The following is a 20096-nucleotide window of genomic DNA, read 5'->3' on the forward strand; positions in this document are numbered from 1 at the left end:
CCCCTTGAGTTTGACTAGATTCTATGTGCTCTACCAATTGTGACTGGGCGCTAATGACCTCAGTAGTTGAGCGCCCTTAAACCCCCCCCCCCCAAAAAAAAAAGCCTTTGCGTTTCCCACCAGGTTTTGCTACATGATTACTGTGCAATTCACACTCGAGTGCTTGGCAGAGTGTTTCTAGAACCACTTTGGATATTTATGGACCTTCCCATTCTCACATACCATGTGGTGAAATTAAATGAGCTCTGATTCCTTTTAGTTTGTCAGGATGGTCATTTTTATGTAGGTGAGGACAGTAAAATATTTTCACATTTGTAGATGAAAGTTGGTTAACCCGTTGATTTCCAACAATATTAACATATAATTAAGTATAATTATTTTAATATAATTAAAAAGTTTCACAAAATTAACCTTTACTACCATACTAAGTAACGAGCACAAAAAGAAATTGGCAAAAAGTAAAGAATCTATTGTTTTAATGCTGTGCTTTCACCTTGGAGCCACTGGGACGTATAGTTCTCAACCACCGATCATTTCATGAGAAATCAATTTCCCACTTTCTCTAGACACTATCCTACATCTCGAAACTTCTGTGAACTCATAATGCCCAAAACAAAATGGAGTCCTAAATAACAAGTAAATGAGACCAAAATTTAATAAATTAATATCAAAAGTTTATACTGCCCAAGAGGTGTCGTTTCGAAACTACTGAAAAAAATAAAAATACAAACTCAAATTTACTTTACAGTAATTCTAGATCTGTCTACTTTCACTGTCAATGAGTTCCTCAGTATGATCCCTATTAAAAAAAGGACATGTCACAGCCTCCAAATATCACGTAGCAGTATCTTCGGGCCGACTGTTGTTTTGAGCGCTGTAAATAACTACTACAGAGCATTACTTTCGTAGAAGCACGTCAGTGTACCACTAGATGTGTCTGTCTCGCAGTGGCATCGGTGGTTTCCTGCGAAAGGCACTGGTGCTTCAAAACAAAATCAATAAAATGCTGCTTTGACGTAGAAATCACCAACGTTGAAAGGTTTAATGAAATTCAGTGAAAAAATCTCATCGCGACGTGAAAACATCGTTGTTTTAATGGCTGCCACCTGAACCTGCTTACCATATCCGTACAGTCTCCCTCATGTTTCTTTGAACTTTATTTTCGATGTCGTCCGTCGACTCTGTAAGGATCTCATACCGCGCGGCAGTACTCCAGAAGAAGACCTTCAAGCGTAGTGTAGCAGTCTTCTACGTAGATCCATTGCATCTTTTAGGTGTTCAGCCAATAAAACGCAGTCTTTGGTTTACCCTTCCCACAACATTGTCTTGTGATCGTTACAGTTTAAGTTGTTCGTAATTGTAATTACTAGGTATTTAGTTGAACAGAGAGTATTTAAATTTATGTGATTAGTCGTGTAACAAATTTAACGAATTTTTAGAGTTCACGTCGTTACATTTTTTATTCTTCGGGGTCCGTTGCTCATGGTCTAGTGCCTAGCGTTGCTGCCGCTGGATCACGGGCTCCCGTGTTCGATTCCCGGCTGGGTGGGGGATTTTCTCTGCCCAGGAACTGAGTGTTTGTGTTCTTCTCCATAGTCATCATCATTCGTGACAGTGGCTAGACTGGCCTAAGTAAAAAAAATTGGACTGTGTAAAAATTGGAACATTGTACGGGCGTTGATGACCGTGCAGTTGAGCACCCCACAAACTAAACATCATCAAGGGTCCATTCCTACTTTACGCATGTCCAAATCATTTTGCTATTTCTTTTCATCTTCTGATGACTTTGCTAGCATCGTCTGCAAACAAGACGTCTGCTAAATTTGCACCCTAAGTCGTTTTTACAGAACAGTCTAGGGCCTGTGATGCTTCCTTGGAAAACCCCAGATGTAACTTGGGGTTCATTAGACGACTTACAGTCAACTACTGTTGTGACATTTATGACTGAAATCTGGAATCCATCCTCACTGCTGAGACGATACTCCGCACGTACACGATTTGCTTAGAAGACGCTTTTGAGAAAAAGTGTGAAAAGCTTTCTGGAAATCTAGAAAAATGAAATTAGCTTGAGATATCCTGTCAATAGCACTCGTTACTTAGTGTGAGTAAGGAGACAGTTTTGTTTCGCAAGAACGATATTTTCTGAATCGGTGCTGGTTGTGTGCCAGTAGGTCCTGCCTGCGACCACTTGGCTATTCTGGTAGTTCTGTCGCCTTGGCTCTGTCACGGCACAGTCGCAGATTGGATCAAAGAGAGGCGGCAAATCGACGGCGGCGCTACTTTCTCGAGGCGGCGGTTTACTGCCGCAGCTGCTGGGCCGCCTTCCGTCCGCAGGCCTCTCTCTGCCACTGTGTAACGCGCTGTCAGCCGGACAGTTCAGGGTTGCACTGGCGGCGCCAGGATTGACAGCCGCCCGCCTCTTTCGTCTACAGTTACAGCAAAAATCTGCAAAGACCTTCGGCCTCTGGATAGGCACGAGAAGACGCAAGTCTCAGCCGCTGTGGCAGATTTAGGTTGTCACGGAAACGGAAAATAGGACACGTCGTCATGTAAAACTAGCCGAGGCCCACGAGAAAGACAGACCGTGGGGCGTACGTCACATCACGTGACACTTCAGCTCTTAACCCCTTAGGCTCGATTCACACAGTAGGCAACGTCACGTCAACGTCAACGCGGGTCAAGTGACGTCAAAATATTCGTCCAATGCTTTCAAATGGCGAGGTTCACACGGTGGGCAACGTCACGTCAACGTCAGTTTGTCTGCCGGCCGGTATACTTCGAAAGAATAGTTTGACGTTCACGTTGGGAGTCACGTGGTTGGCGAACTGCTTACGATTGGCTGTTACTTTTCTGTGTGTTCTGCGGCTGCTCGCATGGCACGAGTTTGATTCTGCTAACAGTGTTCTCCACATCGAAAATATCTACTGACTTTATAGTTATAAAATGTTTTTATATAAACATGAACGACCAGAAGTTAATCGAACCTGTTCGCCAAAATGTGGAGTTGTATGACATGAGCTGCAAAAAAATACAGCGACACTTTGTTTAAAGAAGACATATGGAAGAAAATTGGATTGGTTATCGGTCGCCCAGGTAAATAACTGTTTGAATATTGTAGGCCTACTGCAGATTATATTTATATTGTATATAATTTATTTAGATGTAAAACATCGCACCTGCATCTATTTATGTATGTGTGTACTCACGATTGGGAGGTGAAAACGCTTAGCAGAGGTTAAAGCCTTCCTGGTTTCCAATTTCACAATTATTCGCGAGTCGTGAAAGTTTATTTCGACCATGTTTATATGTAATACTTATCATTCCGAAGCAAATATGAGTATTCTACGCCACATAATCATTTTGGCTAGTAGTTTACTTCTGTATAGTATTTATTTACATACTTTCTGTTACTGAGTCTCGCTCAACATTTCGTATGGTTACAGCTTATTTAAGTACACTGCAGTAAAAAGTTCGATGTTCCACATTCATATACAGCGTGCAGTTGGTTCTCTGCAGTGCCAAAGTTTATGCAGGACGAACTGTAGCAGATTTAGATCTACATAACAAGGGGCCATAAATTGTGAATGTTTAGCCTATAGATCAATTTGTTGATAGTGTGCAGTATTACAATAAATATTCTGTTCTATAAAATACGTAAAGGTACAGAACAGGAACACTCAAAGGAATTGGTAAAGCTGAAGCACCAGACTCACCTCAAACAAACCATTAGTTTTTCTCGTGGAGAAATTGCACGGCGCATGTTTGTGTCTGCTTTCTTGATGCTGCTGCTTATCAAAGACAGCAAATTAAAAAATTGCTGTCTCGACATTCGTAAATATTTATAAAATGACGTCTCCTCTTCTTCCAACTCTATATACAATGTGATATTCGGCTTCACACATTCTCTTCAAAATCATTTTCTTCACCCACGTTCGTTTTGATTGCCTTGCCAATTTCCGCTCTCTTTCCTCATCATCTAAAGCAATTGCAATCGTAGCAAGTTCATCAAGACTAAGTATAATGTCCGCCATCCTCTCTCGTGAACACTTCTGCGAGTTTCCAATAACGCGCCAAAACGTGATTGAAATTTTGCCGGCGCTTGACGTTCCGTCCAGTGTGAATGCAAGTGGATTTGCAAGTGGAATGACGTTGACGTGACGTTACCCACCGTGTGAATCGAGCTTTAGCTTACAATGTCGTGTGAGAGACGTAGCGTGCCGACCTGGCAAAACATCAGCTAGACGTATCAGACACGTGGTACGTTTACCGCGCCGAACAAGCGCAAGTCGTGTGAGAGACGTGGTCGGTAAGCCGCGCCAAACGTAAACAGAACGTCTCTGACACGTTGCGGAGCTGATCGAGTACACGCGGCATACACGAAGTGTTCTTCGCGGCATTCGGACCTGCCGACATTACAAAAATACTTTCGCAATGTTCCTGACGTGTAGCAAACGTGTTCACGAGGTGATACGTGTTACAAACTGGACACAATGGGAAGGACCAGGCCCCTTTGCTTTTTTCTTTTATCACTCGTTTATTACATCAGAGAAATACACATTTTAAGATAAAATTTAACTACATGAAATATTGCTCCTAGTAAAGGTTAACATAAGCAGTGACAAAACTTAGTTGTCTTAAGGGTTTCTGCTGGCAACATTTTAAGGAGGCAATGTAAGGTTTATATCAATTTAGTTCAAACACGTAGCTAGTGATTGAAGAACGACACAGACACTTCAACAATTTCGGTAACAAATAAATAGCGTGAATTTGTACTCACAGTAATCACCTAACCAACAGCCTTGCCATTGAATAAGTAGTAGGCCATTTAGAACGAATTAGCAACACCCCGCAACTAGGGGAGTTAATACAACGGTCTTTAAATGTCTTGCTCCCCATTAAATAAACAAACGTACAGTAATTAAATGAATAACAAATCAAACACACTACGCTCCACTCAAACTCTTCAGTGGAAGCCAAGCCAAAATGAAGATTCCATTAACTTACTAGCACTGAAGTCACACTAAAGCTCATCTACGAGAGACACACATGGTGCAAACTTATACAAGACAAGATTTTGAAGGGAGCACATCAGTAAAACCGGTAGTGGAGCTAACTCGTGCCACCGAAAATTAAGGTACTAGACCGGGGCACAAGGTGGTATACAATGAGGTTGCCTTAGTGCTATACTGCACTCCAAAATATTAATTCAAATGGACAATTCAAAATTAAGTACACATAAAACAGCATTAATTAACGAGGAGTGACACCAGATCGCTCGAAGGGATGACAACACTTAATTGAAAAGACAAATGCCGGAAGCGGCAGTAACGTCAAAAACTTTCTCCGAGTTTTAACCAGGAGTCACTTCCCGCTATACAAGTAAACATTTAACCAAGCACAAGGAAGGAACCCCAAAGAGAAAATTCAAATAAAACCCCCAAAAGATTATAAAGGACGGGGAACCTCAACTATTTAAAAGAATTAGCTCTCCCCAAAGGCAGTGTAAACGCGAAGGCCACACTTAAGACGCCACCAAAATTGGTTACAAAAGGTCTTACACATTTGCTCCTTTTCTTTAAAGAAACGCAAGGCTGCTTAACTTCTGCTGGACGTCCGGTATGGCTCGTGTAGGATACACCAGATAGCAACCCAAGCTAGGCGGTCGCAAGGCACGGCGAACCAAAATCAGGAGAGCAGACAGGCAGGCAGCCAACACATATCCTCCATGCTGAACCGGCAGACCGCGTACAACCAACTCCACATATACGTGGTTGCTTCCCACCTCGTACCTCGCGGCATCTCACCATGTAGCCCGAGCAAACGTAAACTGCCACTCGCCCCGCGAATGCGGGAAAACAACAAGGCAAGCAAAGATAAGAAACATCGAAGGATCGATAATGGACATGCAAGAGTCTGGCGCGACAGTAACGAGCGCTACGGCTCACGAGGAAAGGGAGACACGTTGTGGCATAGCCAACAGTGACTTTGCAGGATATTTTGACAGCGGCAGTGACAGTGGTAGCGACGTTTTAGCTCCTGTACGAAAACGGTGTTAAGCGGGTGGTGATTGAAGATGATACTGACGAAGAAGAGCAAACCTACCAGCAACAACCAGAGTCGTGGATGTGGCAAAAGGAAGTCCATGAACCAACAGTGTGGACGTATACGGAAATTCCCGCAATAAAGGAAGTAGCTTTACAGCAAGTGAGTACAAGCACAAGAGAATTAGACATTTTCTATGTAATATTTAATAGTACATTTTTGGAAAACATCGTAACTGAGACGAATAGATACGCACAAGACGTACTCAACAATGAACAGAAGAGACGAAAAATAGACCAAAAGTGGTCTCCTATCGGCTGTAATGAAATAAAAATATACATTGCGCTAAGTATAATCATGGCTGAAGTAAGGAAACCGTCGATTCAGATGTATTGGTCTAGGAGCGCCATTATAGAAACGCCAATATTTAGGTAGACGATACCATTCAGGACATTTCTGTACATAAGTAGATTTCTGCATCTAGCGAATAACAGTTTAGCCAACACAGATAAGCTGTAGAAACTAAGGCCAGTCATAGATATGTTCAATCAAAAATTTAAGGAAGTGTAAACAATGCAAGAGAATATTGCCAATGATGAATCATCAATGAAATTTAAGGGGCCCTTATCCTACAAAAAATTTAACCCCACAAAAATAGCGAGGTTTGGTATTAAAATTTATAAATTGTGAGAGTCAAGTACAGGATACTGCTATGATTTTAAGATATACACGGATAGTTCTAGAACTATCACAGTCTGTATTACACAAAGGGCATACTCTATCTTTAGATAACTGGTTTTCTTCACCGAAACTTTTCAAAACTCTCCTCACCAATAAAACTAATGTGCATCAGGTTACCCTCCATTCAGAGGCTGTTGCACGCGGCGACCGTTATTTTTGATTTGTAAATAATAGATTTCTGGTATCAGTCGTCCTTTGGAATTTTTATTGGCAAATCTAGATTTCGGCTAGCAACTAGCCATTCTCAATGCACTATCATTTTTTTGGTCAATGCATGTAATGTCTGTTGGTCTGACTTTGTACACAGTGCATTGAGGATAGTGCATTGAGAATGGCTAGTTGCTAGCCGGAATCTAGATCTGCCAATAGAAATTCCGAAGGACGACTTATAGCTGAAATCTATTATTTACAAATCAAAACTAACGTGATTGGAACAGTGCACTCAAACAGAAGAAATATGCCCACAGACTTACTGAAGGCAAAATTAAAGGAGGGAGAATATACAGTGAGGAGTTGTAATGGAATATTGGCACTAAAATGGAAAGATAAACGAGACGTTTACATGCTTTCCACAAAACATTCAACAGCAAAACTGATTGCCACAGACACACCCCTCCGCAATGCGTCGTGGAAACCGAAATGTGTCGTCGAATACAATAGAGGTATGATTGGAATAGATTACCAAGATCAGATGCTCGCATGCCTCCCTGTGATGAGAAAATGTATGAAAGGATATCGCAAGATATTCTTTTACCTATTTGATGTTGTTTTATTTAACATGTACATTTTGTATTACAAAATACATTGCGGCAAACCACAGAGCTACGCAGAGTATAGGATTCACATTGCAGGGACGATTAGCATCCGACGATATACCACAAAGACTACACGCGCAACATTGGGCACATTTTCCCAAATATATTGATCTCAAAAGTAAATCCTGCGAGAGCTTGTGTAGTGTGCAGAAAGCATAAACGACGCAGCGAAACAATGTGGGAATGCAAAAAGTGCAGGGTTGCATTACATCTGCCAGATTGTTTTGAACGATATCATACAATGGAAGATTATGAAATTCGTGTATAGTGAAGACGTTGCGTTTGAAAAAATGTTTACCAACGTACTGGCGTAACAGGTCCCAGAATGTTTTGAACAAAATATTATACAGTCTTAGATCATTGCATTTTTGTGAATATTATTATTATGTATTTCATCATTGTATGTTTGCTTATAAAGGTAAATAAAACGTTTGTGAATATATCGTTGCGTTTGAGACAATTAATGTTTAGTTTCCAATGGACAACTAATCGTCATTATTTATGATACCAGTGGAAATGTCACGTTACTGGTATCTCACACACGTACTTACAAATCCCGAGGGCGTGTGCACGACTTCGGACGCCACCAGGCGTAGTGTACCGCAACCTTAGCGTGTGTAAGCGCCGGGAATCGTAAGGCGCATCCGTCCCTTGCAGCCACTTACGGCTCACACTAACGAAACTTATATCGCAAGGCAAAGGGTTTGCCAGCAACCATCTCCGGCGGCATGTTCGCGATAGCGATAGCACACGACAAAATTTAGACCTTTAGTGAGTACCTTTTCAGTTAAATATTGATTTCTCGTGGGCCCTGCACGGTGCCGAGCACTCACGAAATGTGGCGGATAAGCCTGCTAGTGTGACGTCACAAGTTCACTGCAGGGCCTGTATATCGAGAGATTCACGAAGATATACAAATATTTTAATATGTTATTCTACAATTAAAGTTAAAGAAAAGAGTTCATACAAACATAGGTCCACAAATATTTAGTTACGGAGTTATGGCTGATAAAAGATTTTGCCTGAAATGTAGGAACTTCGCTAATATGAAGCCATCGCAAAAGTGCACCAGGTTAAAGTAAAGCACGATTTCCATTTCTTTTGTTGTTATTGGTGTGGTGAACCTAATAAAACATGTCCTAGACGTGTATCTGCAGTAGTTCTTCAGATCATCCAGAGAAGCAAAGATTAAACAAGTAAATTTGTTTACTTTCCGTTAAGAATGTATAAACGTTTATGTGATTGTTGGCAACCGTTAGTGAGTTCTTTGTCGTTTCCTAACCCTGAAACGAGTTAGTTTTCTGTATTGCTTAGTGAAAGAACACAATAAGTCTATTTAAGTGATACCACATAGTAACTGTTGTAGTTTGTACATTATTTATGAAACAAGGATGCGTTTCAAATTTACGACAGAGGAATACGCCGATATGGTGTTCATTTATGACAAATGTGATGGTAATGAGGTACGGACGAAGTCAGTACATGAGGCATTACTTGCTCGCATTATGAATAGAATAGATAAAATTACGAACAACCCTGTGAAACTGATAAGAGCATCAAAATCTGTTCATACACGTGCAGCTAAATGCTTTGAACTCGGTGGAGACATTTTTCAACATTTATAGTGAACGTATTGTGAAATTGTATGTACGCTGGACAACTTCCTTAACACTGAGCTTTGTTTTTTTCCGATTTAACATGAAGTCACGTGAGCTATGGTATTAATGAAAGCAGATTATCTCACAAATTCATACAGTTTCAGTTAACGTTATTACCATCATTTTTTCCAAAATTAAACTCTCTACAACTTCTGTTGAAAACTTTGTACAATTGTCTGGAATTTAAAAAACAAATTAGGCCAAGTAATTGATAAATTAAAAATTGTACGAAATTAAGTCTTTGTTTCTCTGGATGGTCTGGAAAACTACTGCAGATACACGTCTGGGACATGTTTTATTAGATCCACCAGACCCAGCAAAATAAATGGAAATTGTGTTTTACTTTAACCTCGTACAGCTTTTCGATGGCTTCGTATTAGCGAAGTTGCTAAATTTCAGGCAGAATCTTTTATTAGCCGTAACTCAGTAACTAAACATTTGCGGACCTATGTTTATACGACGTTTTTTCTTTAGTTTTACTTGTAGAATAACATATTAAAACATTTGCACGTCTTCGTGAATCATCCCGTACGTCATTGTCCCGGAAACTAGCGCAGTAGCATCTTAAAACGGTCACCGCCCCCCCCCCCCCCCCCAAAGTTATAGGTTGCTTATTAAGCGGTTTCCAGGGGCGACTAAAATTTGATTTTCAGCATTTCATACAACTGTTGACCGAACTCAAAAAATTTAAGTGGTGTCATAATATGTTCATTAGGAGATACAATGTCGCGTTGAAGATGTTACACAATACGTCTAGTATTACAGTCAGAAACAGTGTCTACACGTCATGACACAGTGCAGTGTAACTCACGGTAGGCAATTTACCCAGTTGTATCCACCCAGTATTTCGAATGAGAATACTTAACCGCTTTCAACAGCTTACGTGTTATTTCAGACATTTTACAAATATTTTCTCTCTCATCTTGTGCAATTGCAATTCTTCTTATTTTCGTGATTGCTGAGAAAATTAGATGACGAACTCCGTCTTATGCAAGACACCTTTAGAGTTTTGCTTTACCCAGGTATGTTTCAGAACTTTTTGTGCTGTCTTCGGAAGGTTACTTCATTTCCTTTCCGTAAAATTATTATATTAACATTTTGGGAAAAAATTGGTATAAAATTTCTAAATTTGTGAATGAAGTGATTGTTGTCAAATATTACACGAGTACATGGTTTGTTTACATTTCAGAGCTCAGATACGCATTACTGGTCTGTTGAATTGTATGTTGTTGATTACAGTATGTCTAAATTTCTGATTTTATAGCTTATTTGGAAAAAAGGTGGATGTATGCATTAGTGGCTGTTGAGCCAAACCACAATATTAGACTGTTGGGAAGACCAGCGCAACGGATTATGTGCGCAACGTATCTGCTAAAGCTCCCCATGTCATTCTTGGTAGAAGCATTTTCAATGTGTTTTCTATATGAAAGACTGCAGTCAAGGGTGACACCAAGGTACTTAAGGCACTTCTTATGGCAAAGAGGGTTTCCGTTAAGTTTCACTCTGAGCTCTGCGTTAGCCTGATGTTGTTCAAATGGAATGTTTTACTTGTATTGGGTTTAAGTTGCCACTTTCTGAAATAGGAGCCTATAACGGCTAGATCTTCTGTGACAATTATCATCGTTTGTCCGAGATCCTTGGTTCTAGAAGTAACAGCAATATCGTTCGCGTAGCAGAATTTTGTTGACCTGGTATTGGAGAGATCGGAGATACAAAAGTTGAATAAAAGGGAGGCTAAGACGGAGCCCTGTGGTACACCATTATTTAATTTCCTCTCCTTGCTCACATTTTCTCCCAGGTAAACATGAAAATACCTATTGGTTACCACGGTATTGACGACAGTTACAGTTTTTCGGCATCAGTTTTTTAGTAATTTGTATGTCATCAATTCCCTCCAGACTTTCATATGCCGTGGTTAGATCCACGAACGCGACAGACGTCTTAAAGTTTTCTTGGACCTCAGCCTCTATGAAAGTTTTTAGGGCCAATACCTGGTTGCAGCAACTTGGCTGAGACCTGAAACCCGCTTTCTCAGCTGGGATATGTTCGAGAATGAAGCTGCTAATTCTGTTATGATTGAGCCTCTCTAACAGTATATAAGTACAGATCAAAATGGAAATTGGTCTGAAACTTTAAGAGTGGTCAGCTGGTTTACCTGGTCTCCCAATTTCCATCATTTTTGTTCTCTTTAGCTTGTTGGGCAGTGATCCACTATCTAGGATGTTGGAGAAGAAACGGACCAGCCATTTTTCCCACGTTACCCATGTTTATCAGGAATTGCGGGTGTATATTATCCAGACATTTGTTTCACCATGTTTAGTTTGTTTCAAGGTCTCGTCCACTGCAGTCAGTATAAATCGTGAAGAGAAATGTGATTCGTTTGGGCGCTGAGCTTTTAGAGAGGTGAGTTTTCGTTTTATTTTGGAAGTATGTTGTTCATCACTGGATGATCTGGATGTTCTAACCATATGGTTAGCCATTTATTTAACCTTAAATACCTGGGTTCTGCCCGGGTTTATTAGACGCTCCGCCCAGCTTACGCAGAAGCTTCCATGCCTTTTTACTTGAATGTCTGAAGTTAACATTCTGTATCATCTCACACCGTCGTACTCTTTTAGCGGTATCAAGACTTTGGAGGTAGTCGTCTGCAATACCGGTGTCAGCCAGTTTCGCTGTATTCTCCGGTGCAATAACTGGGGTACGTTAGGGATACGTGAGTCGCCGAAATTGAAAGACTTGCACCAGGTTATTACACCATCAGAAATTATCATTATCTGCCTAATTAAGTTTCTACGGACGTACGGAACCCTTAGAGTGAGAGTCTTACTAGCACTTGCCGGGCCTTTTGTTCATTTTCTCACAGCTGTAGGCCATAAACCTGACAGAACATCTGATGAATTTGAGCAGCGCGCACTTCGCAAATGACGGGAGTACAAATATTCGAAGATACCACCGTTTATCACCCAGCCTCGGACGAGTGCTGAAGCAAAATGACTGCTGCTGTAGCTTAGTAAGCAGCCACTAAACTTGCCACCCTCGAATTTGTTAGTCTAACTCCCATGTATAAAACAGCTTCAGACGTCTGATTACTTTACAAATGAGTTACTGTGTTAGATATTTGACCTGAAGCATGTAAGTATCAAAACGTTTAGGGAAGATTTCAGATGTCTAAAGTTACTTGGAAGTGTCTAAGTGCTCTAATTCTCAAATACTGGATGAATCAAGCTTGTGTATTTGCGCCGCTGAGTTACGATGCCTGAAGACACACACAGAGTTTATGATTGTAATATTTCTCTTAGTGTGTCACGTCTTGTCTTGTATTCTATTGTATGGAACTGGGGACCTAGAAATGACGAATACGCTTCGTCCGTGCCGTAGCCCGCAGTAGTACACAACCCCACAACAGGCTACAGCAGTCTACTCACCCCACCGCCGCCCCACACTGAACCCAGGGTTATTGTGCGGTTCGGATCCCAGTGGACCACCCCCCCCCCCCCCCACCCCCTTCCCCCGGGAATGTCTCACACTAGACGAGTGTAATCCCAATGTTTGCGTGGTAGAGTAATTATGGTGTACACGTACGTGGAGAAAGTGTCTGCGCAGCAATCGCCGACATAGTGTAACTGAAGCGGAATATGAGGAACCAGCCCGCATTCGCCAAGGCAGATGGATGACCGCCTTAAAAACCAACCATACACTCCGGACGTAGACACTAATCCGCCGGGCGGATTCGTGCCTGAGACCAGCACGCCTTCCCGCTTCGAAAGCAGTGCGTTAGACCGCACGACTAACCGGGCGGGCGTATTAGGTCTTAATGAGCACATTATGGTCGCATTTTAAATTATATCAGTAATTGTGTTAAAAATTGAAAATCAAATTTTTGTTAGCCCTGGAAGCGGTTAAATAGGCAGCTTGTAATTCAAACCTGCGCCATTAACAATGAACGTGGTTAGCTATGTAGTAATATACAGGGAATACATAAATTATCTTTACAACTTAAGGCTTTAATACCTTTGGAACTTAGTATATTAACAATTGTTTTTTAACATGTGGTGAGATAACCCACAAATTTTCGTTTCCTCATTTATGCAGATCAGTGTGTGCACCCTTAGTGACACTTAATATGTCTAGTCAAAATTCCATTTCTGTCCATGTAGAATTCGAGATCTCCACGGTCACATGTTCGAATGCATTTCGAATGCGTGCCTTCGAGCCCTTGGTTCGGTACACCAGACCTCTCACAAAACCCCACTGGAAGACGCCTAGTGGTGTGAGATCAGGGAATCGTGACGACCGTCGAATTGGACCATCTCCTACAAACCACCAGTCCGGAAACTTTTTTCTAGAAATTAACGGACATTCAGGGTCCAGTGGGGGTGGTGCCCCATCGTGCTGGAATACATCAGCTTGCAGATGTTCCAGTAATGGCACAGCTAACTTTTGTAATGTGTTCGGGTAAAAACCACAGTTCACGGCAGACTCGATGAAAAAGAACGGAACAATGACGCCATTTTCCCTCAGTCCACAGCAAACATTGACCTTGAGACTCTCCCTTTCCATTTGACGTGTAACGTGAGGATGGTGCGAACCCCCATAGAACGTTATGACGGTTCAATTTGCCGGATGCATGAAACGTTGCCTCATCAGGGAAACAAATTTTTTCCAAATAATCGTTGTTTGCGTCAATCTTGCCTAGAAAATCCACTGAAAACTATTAGCGTTGAGATTTGTCCATAGGCTTTAATGCCTGAAGCAGCTGCACTTTGTAGAGATACAGTAGTAGCCTCTTATGCAAGACATTGTGCGTTGTTGATCGTGTCATTTCCTACTCTCTGGCCGCCGTAAGCACCGATTTTGTCGGACTTATTGCAAACGCTCTGTCGTACTTCGCCCACGTTGACGTCTGAAATAGATGGGAGACCCACCCCCTTTGCATGGAGAGCACTGCCTGTTTCCATAAATGCGTATGCCAAACCTGAACAGTTAGTGGGGACAGTGGTTGCTTTCCATACCGCGTTCGAGAGCTTCGTTGCACTTGGTTATCGGATGTCGCCAGTATGAACCAGGCCACACACTGGGTTTTCTCCTGTGGTGTCCACCACATTCTAACAGGCTTTTAAGTTCAGTTTTGCATCAAAATTGCGGCACCTGGAAGGTAAAAAACTTTATGGGTTATTCCATAATAAGTTGAAAACAATTTAATATCTAGTATGGTTCTACAGTTATTTAAATCACAATTTATGGGTAAATGTAGATCAGTAGATGTCTCTGCATTCGTACAATTTCGTTCTTTGCTGTCAACAGTTAAATACTACCGAAGGGGCCCATCCTTTACGGGTACGAATCTTAAAAGACGGGTTTTCGCAGCGAACGGTTTCTCTGATCCAACAGTAAGACGGCAGAAGTGGAGTGGCTTCTTCGTTGCAGCTGTACCCAGGGACCTGGTCTTAGAGGGTCGATTCCCCTTCCTTTTCCTTCTCCTTCTCCTTCTTTCTTCTTCGTTTTGTCAAGCGAGGATGGAAATACGTTCATACGCAACGTGCATATCGGGCGTGACTAGCACGTTGCATATGTGTCAGGCTGACTTCGTGGCTGTTGCGCTAGGAAGAGTGTTAAGACTTGCAGTGGCCCGAAGTAACAACAGAGAAAAGCAGTCTTATCACCATCATTGTTTTGTGACATGCGACAGTAATGCAGTTTCATCTGTCGATATTTGTTAATTATTATTGCCATTTCATATCCCTACTAAAGTCTATTCGGCAAATGAAATGACTTAAAACGTTATTTTATACTACGTATCTGTTTGTAAGCTACATTTTTTATTATCCATTTTCTCTTTCTGCCAGTCACGATTTTGTTTGATTTATTTCTTGTACGACGCGTTTCGGGAAATAATTCCCATTTTAAAGCGCGTTTCTTCGTGTGTTGACATGTACGCGTGATAACTGCGATGTGCAAGGTGCTGCATTATTCTATTACGTTTAATCTAACGTACAAACACGCGCAATTTTGTAACAATAGATTCTGTTGTTTAACTTATGGCGAATTTTGGAAAACAACTTTTACTCCTGATTTTCTTGTCCTCTTATGCAAAAACTGACACACATTAAACATCGCTTACACAATTCGGTGCACAACGCACATTAAAAACGGAAAAGTTGATTATAAACAGTCGAAGGTATTTTACATAACAGAGATGACAGAGGTCATGGGATAACGATATGCAAACAGAAAATGGCAGTAGTATCGCATATGCAAGGTATAAAAGGGTAGTGCATTGGCGGAACTGTCATTTGTACTTAAATGATTTCCAACGTGACTATGGCTCCACGATGGGAATTAACAGACTTCGAATGCGGAATGGTAGTTGTAGCTAGACACATGGGACATCCCGTTTCGGAAATCGTTAGGCAATTAAATATTCCGGGACTCACGGTGTCAAGAGTGTGCCGAGAATACCAGATTTCAGGCATGACCTCTCGCTACACACACAAGACTGACCGGTGGCCTTCGCTTAACGACCGAGAGCAGCGACGTTTGCGAAGAACTGTCAGTGTTAACAGACTGAAATAACAGCAGGAAATGAGTGCGGAACGAACGACAAGGGTATCCGTTAGGACAGTGCGGCGAAATTTGGCATTAACGGGCTAAGGCGGCAGCCGACTGACGCGAGTGCCTTCGCAAACAGCACGACATCGCCTGCAGCGCCTCGCCCGGGCTCGTGACCGTATCGGTTGGACCCTAGACGACGGGAAATCAGTGTCATGGTCAGATTGGTCACGATTTCAGTTGGTAACCTGATGGTAGGGTTAGTGTGTGGTGCAGGGCCCATGAAGCCATGGACGCAAGTTGTCAACAAGGCACTGTGAAAGCTGCTGGTGGCTCCATAAGTGTGGGATGTGTTTACATGGAATGGACTTGATCCCCTGGTTCAATTGAACCGATCATTGACTGGAAGTCATTATGTTCTGCTGCTTGGAGACCATTTGCACTCGTTCGTGAAATTCATGTTTCCAAACAACGATGGAATTTTTATGGATTGCAATGCGCCACGTGACCGGGCCACAATGTTCGCGATGGGATTGAAGAATATTCTAGACAATTCGAGCGAATGATTTGTCCAGCTATCGAACATTTTCACAGTGATTTCGAGAGTACGGCAGACTCTCGAAGATAGACGGAATCTATACCGAGGGAGAATATTTACAAAGTTTCAAGATCCGGCATTAAATGATGACTGTAGGAATATACTACAACCCTCAGCATATCATTCCTGTAGGGATCTTGAGGGCAAGATTAAATAAAATACAGCACAGGCAGAGTAGTTCAGTCTTCCAGTGCCAGAATTAGATTTTCACTGTGCAGCGGAGTGTGCGCTGATATGAAACTTCCTGGCAGATTAAAACTGTGTGCCGGACCGAGACTCGAACTCTGGACCTTTGCCTCTCGCGGTCAAGTGCTCTACCACTGAGCTACCCAATCACTACTCATGCCCCGTCCTCACAGCTTTACTTCTGCCAGTATCTCGTCTCCTACCTTCCAAACTTTACAGAAGCTCTCCTGCGAAGTGGCAGAGCGCTTGTCCGCGAAAGGCAAAGGTCCCGAGTTCGAGTCTCAGTCCGGCATACAGTTTTAATCTGACAGGAAGTTTCCGTCTTCCAGTGCTCCGTACGTAAATGGAATGGGAAAATACCATAACAACTATTTTATGTGTATAGACTGAAGTGGCGAGTGAAGACCTTTCCCAAGGCCGGGAATCGAAATCGGGTCTCTTGCTTACTATTGCAGGTGCGTTAGCCACTAAGCCATCTTGGCTCACCCAACTGCTCGGATTACCCTGGCACGCCTCCCTCCTCCCTCATTCGCCGCTTCAGTCACCATACCTGTATGAGACCAGTAAAGTTTGTCAAATTGTGTCATCTCATTTGTATGAGTACTTGCACCTGGGTTTCAGGCTGGATCCCTCATCACGTTCGATGCTGAGGTGCTACTCCAGAACATGGACAGCCTCGTCGATTCTGTTCTCGTGTAAGGGGGAATTTAAAGTAGACTGGGGTGGCAATGCGAATTTGGGTGAATGAGTGAGGCTGCCCAGGTAATCCGTGCAATTGTGCAAACTGCTGTGTCAAGGTGGCTTAGTGGTTAGAGCATCTTCCTAATAAACAGGAGACCGGTTTCGATACCCGGACTTGCTACAAATCTTCTCTCGCTACTTCAGTCTGTATACATAAAAATCATACCTGTATGAAGCCAGTAAAGTCTCTGAAGGTGTGGTTTCACCCTTACAACTTTTATAGTAGGACGTATCCTAGGCCATGCACTTCATTGGTTTGCAGAGTATATATGCAGATGTACACCGCGTAAGGGAATTAAAAGATAACGTTTTCGACTCATCTTAATTGTATTCCATTGTGACCGATAAGTGTGAAATTTAGTGCAAAGGCGCCAAGAAACTTCCCCTGTAATTGTGCAAAAGTGTGGCGCCCCGACGAGGCTTCACGCAGTAAAGTCTCAGCACGTGATAAATAAAGGCCAGAGCTCAGAAGTTCATGCGACCCGTAAAGTGATTTAATGTCATGGGTACAACGCCACTTTAGACCTGTCACACAATGGAAAAGTCCACACAGACCCTCTTAGCCACATTTCACCCCCTTCTTTTGACGCCTCTCCGATGGAAGTCAGAATCGCGATGCCCACTGTTTTTCTTGTTTGTGGCCGCGGAAAACATTTCAGACAGCCCGACGCTAACAACCGACATGAAAACGCCTCAGCAGGTGACATAAAGGACGTCAACGAAGCCACCCCTTTGCTGGAGACGTGCATCCCCATACATTTCGCGGTCAAAGATGACAGTTTGCAGTGCGATGAGCTACAGGAAGATGTTCTTGACAGTCTTTGATGATGCTGACATCAAAGCAACCCCATTGAATGTGATCTCACAGCTTTGGAGTGCAGTGCAACCGCAATTTTTGCTCAGGTTTACAGGGTAAATTTGAACGTGACCGGAAGCAGCAAAGGGTGCGCATGCTCTCTCGACCCTCCTGTTTCAAGCACTAGTGTGGCGTGATCACAGAGGGGCGCGACATTTACACATGCATGAAAGCAATGGCAAGGTGTCCCGCTATAAGAATCCCATTTCGGCCAAACCCTCGGTGGCAGCTGTGAAGTACTCCTAGGCGCCTACAGGCAGACAACTGTCACCAGAGATGTGTCAAGTGGTTGCCCTATTGCTGGCGCCTAGTACTACTTCACTTGTTTTATCGATAAATGCACATTTTTAAAATTCTCAGTGAATGTGGGTGGGTGCCATCTAGGGTTTTTCCGAAGTGCAGGTTGTTATAGGAACCATTTGCCATTATGTTCATGCATGTATTAACGTTGCACCCCCTCTGTGATGACACCATAGGAGGATGTGGAGGAGGATGGCTGAAAAAGCATAAAGACCCTTTGTTGCTTCGGCTCATGTTCGTCGAATGGTTTTAGATGGTCCCTAATGGTTCTACCCTGTACACCAGAGCAAAAATTACGGTCGCACCACACTCCAAATGAGTTGCTAGCTCACGATGTCCGTACAGAATGGTTATGCATTAGGTGGATGTTAGCAGCATCGAAGATTGTCAAGAAAGTCTCCCTTTCGTTGATCACACTGCAAACTGTCGTTTTGGACCGCTGAACGTGTGGGAATCCGTATCCCAAGTAAAGGGGCGGTTTCATTGACGCCCTTTACGCCACCCCATGAGGCTGCTTCGTGTGGATTGTCAGCGGTGGTGTGTCTGAAATGTCGTCCTCGGCCAGACATCAGAAATCTGCGCCGGGCGCCGCTGTTCTGACATCCATCGCAAAAGCGTCAAAGGAAGGGGGCGAAATGTGGGTAACTTGGGCGGTGACGACCTTCCCATATTGTCACGTCAGCGGTGGCGTTGGGCAAAAGTTTTGTGAAATTTAGTGCCAATGTGATATCATTAAACCACCGTACACGTCACATGGACTTCTGAGCTGTGGCTTCTCTTTTGCTTGTGTCGACACCTTGTCATTTTTTTTTTTAATCGTATGGGACTTAACTGCTAAAGTCATCAGTCACGAAGCTTACACACTACTTAACCTAAATTATCCTAAGGACGAACACCTACACCCATCCCCGAGGGAGGACTCTAACCTACGCCGGGACCAGCCGCACAGTCCATGACTGCAGCGCCTGAGACCGCTTGGCTAATCCCACGCGGCACACCTTGTTGTTAAAAGCGTCGTCGTCCCAGAGAGTGAATTCGTAGGATGCGACGCTTTTGCACCATTACAGAAGAAGGTTGTAGGCACATTTGAGCCACACTTCCAGCTTATGCGTCGCAATCTGAGACAATTACGGGTTTTTCAAAATGTGGCACATTGGACCCGCATTCGGGAGGACGACGGTTCAAACTCTCATCCGTCCATCCTGATTTAGATTTTCCGTGATTTTGATAAATCACTTCAGGCAAATACAGCGATGGTTTCCTTGAAAGGGCACGGCCGACTTTCTTCCCCAGCCTTCGGTAATACGATGAGACCGATGAACTCGCTGTTTGCCGGCCGGAGTGGCCGAGCGGTTCTACGCGCTACAGTCTGGAACGGCGCGACCGCTACGGTCGCAGGTTCGAATCCTCCCTGACTCATGGATTTGTGTGATGTCCTTAGGTTAGTTAGGTTTAAGTAGTTCTAAGTCTAGGGGACTGATGACTATAGATGTTAAGTCCCACAGTGCTCAGCCATTTCTTGAACTCTGTTTGTTCCCCTGTCCCAAATCAACCAACCAGCCAATCCAAAGAAGCAAGATTCCGCCTCCACGTGGCAGAAGACTGGCAAA

General features: G+C 42.9%; 1 protein-coding gene across 1 annotated transcript in view; it reads left to right on the plus strand.

Annotated features, from left to right (window-relative positions):
* LOC124789911 (netrin-1-like) overlaps positions 1-20096 on the plus strand; it is a 160770-nt gene that overhangs the window by 30545 nt on the left and 110129 nt on the right. The window lies entirely within an intron of this gene.

This window comes from Schistocerca piceifrons, chromosome 3 (genome assembly GCF_021461385.2).
Source record: "Schistocerca piceifrons isolate TAMUIC-IGC-003096 chromosome 3, iqSchPice1.1, whole genome shotgun sequence".
Lineage (NCBI taxonomy): Eukaryota > Metazoa > Arthropoda > Insecta > Orthoptera > Acrididae > Schistocerca > Schistocerca piceifrons.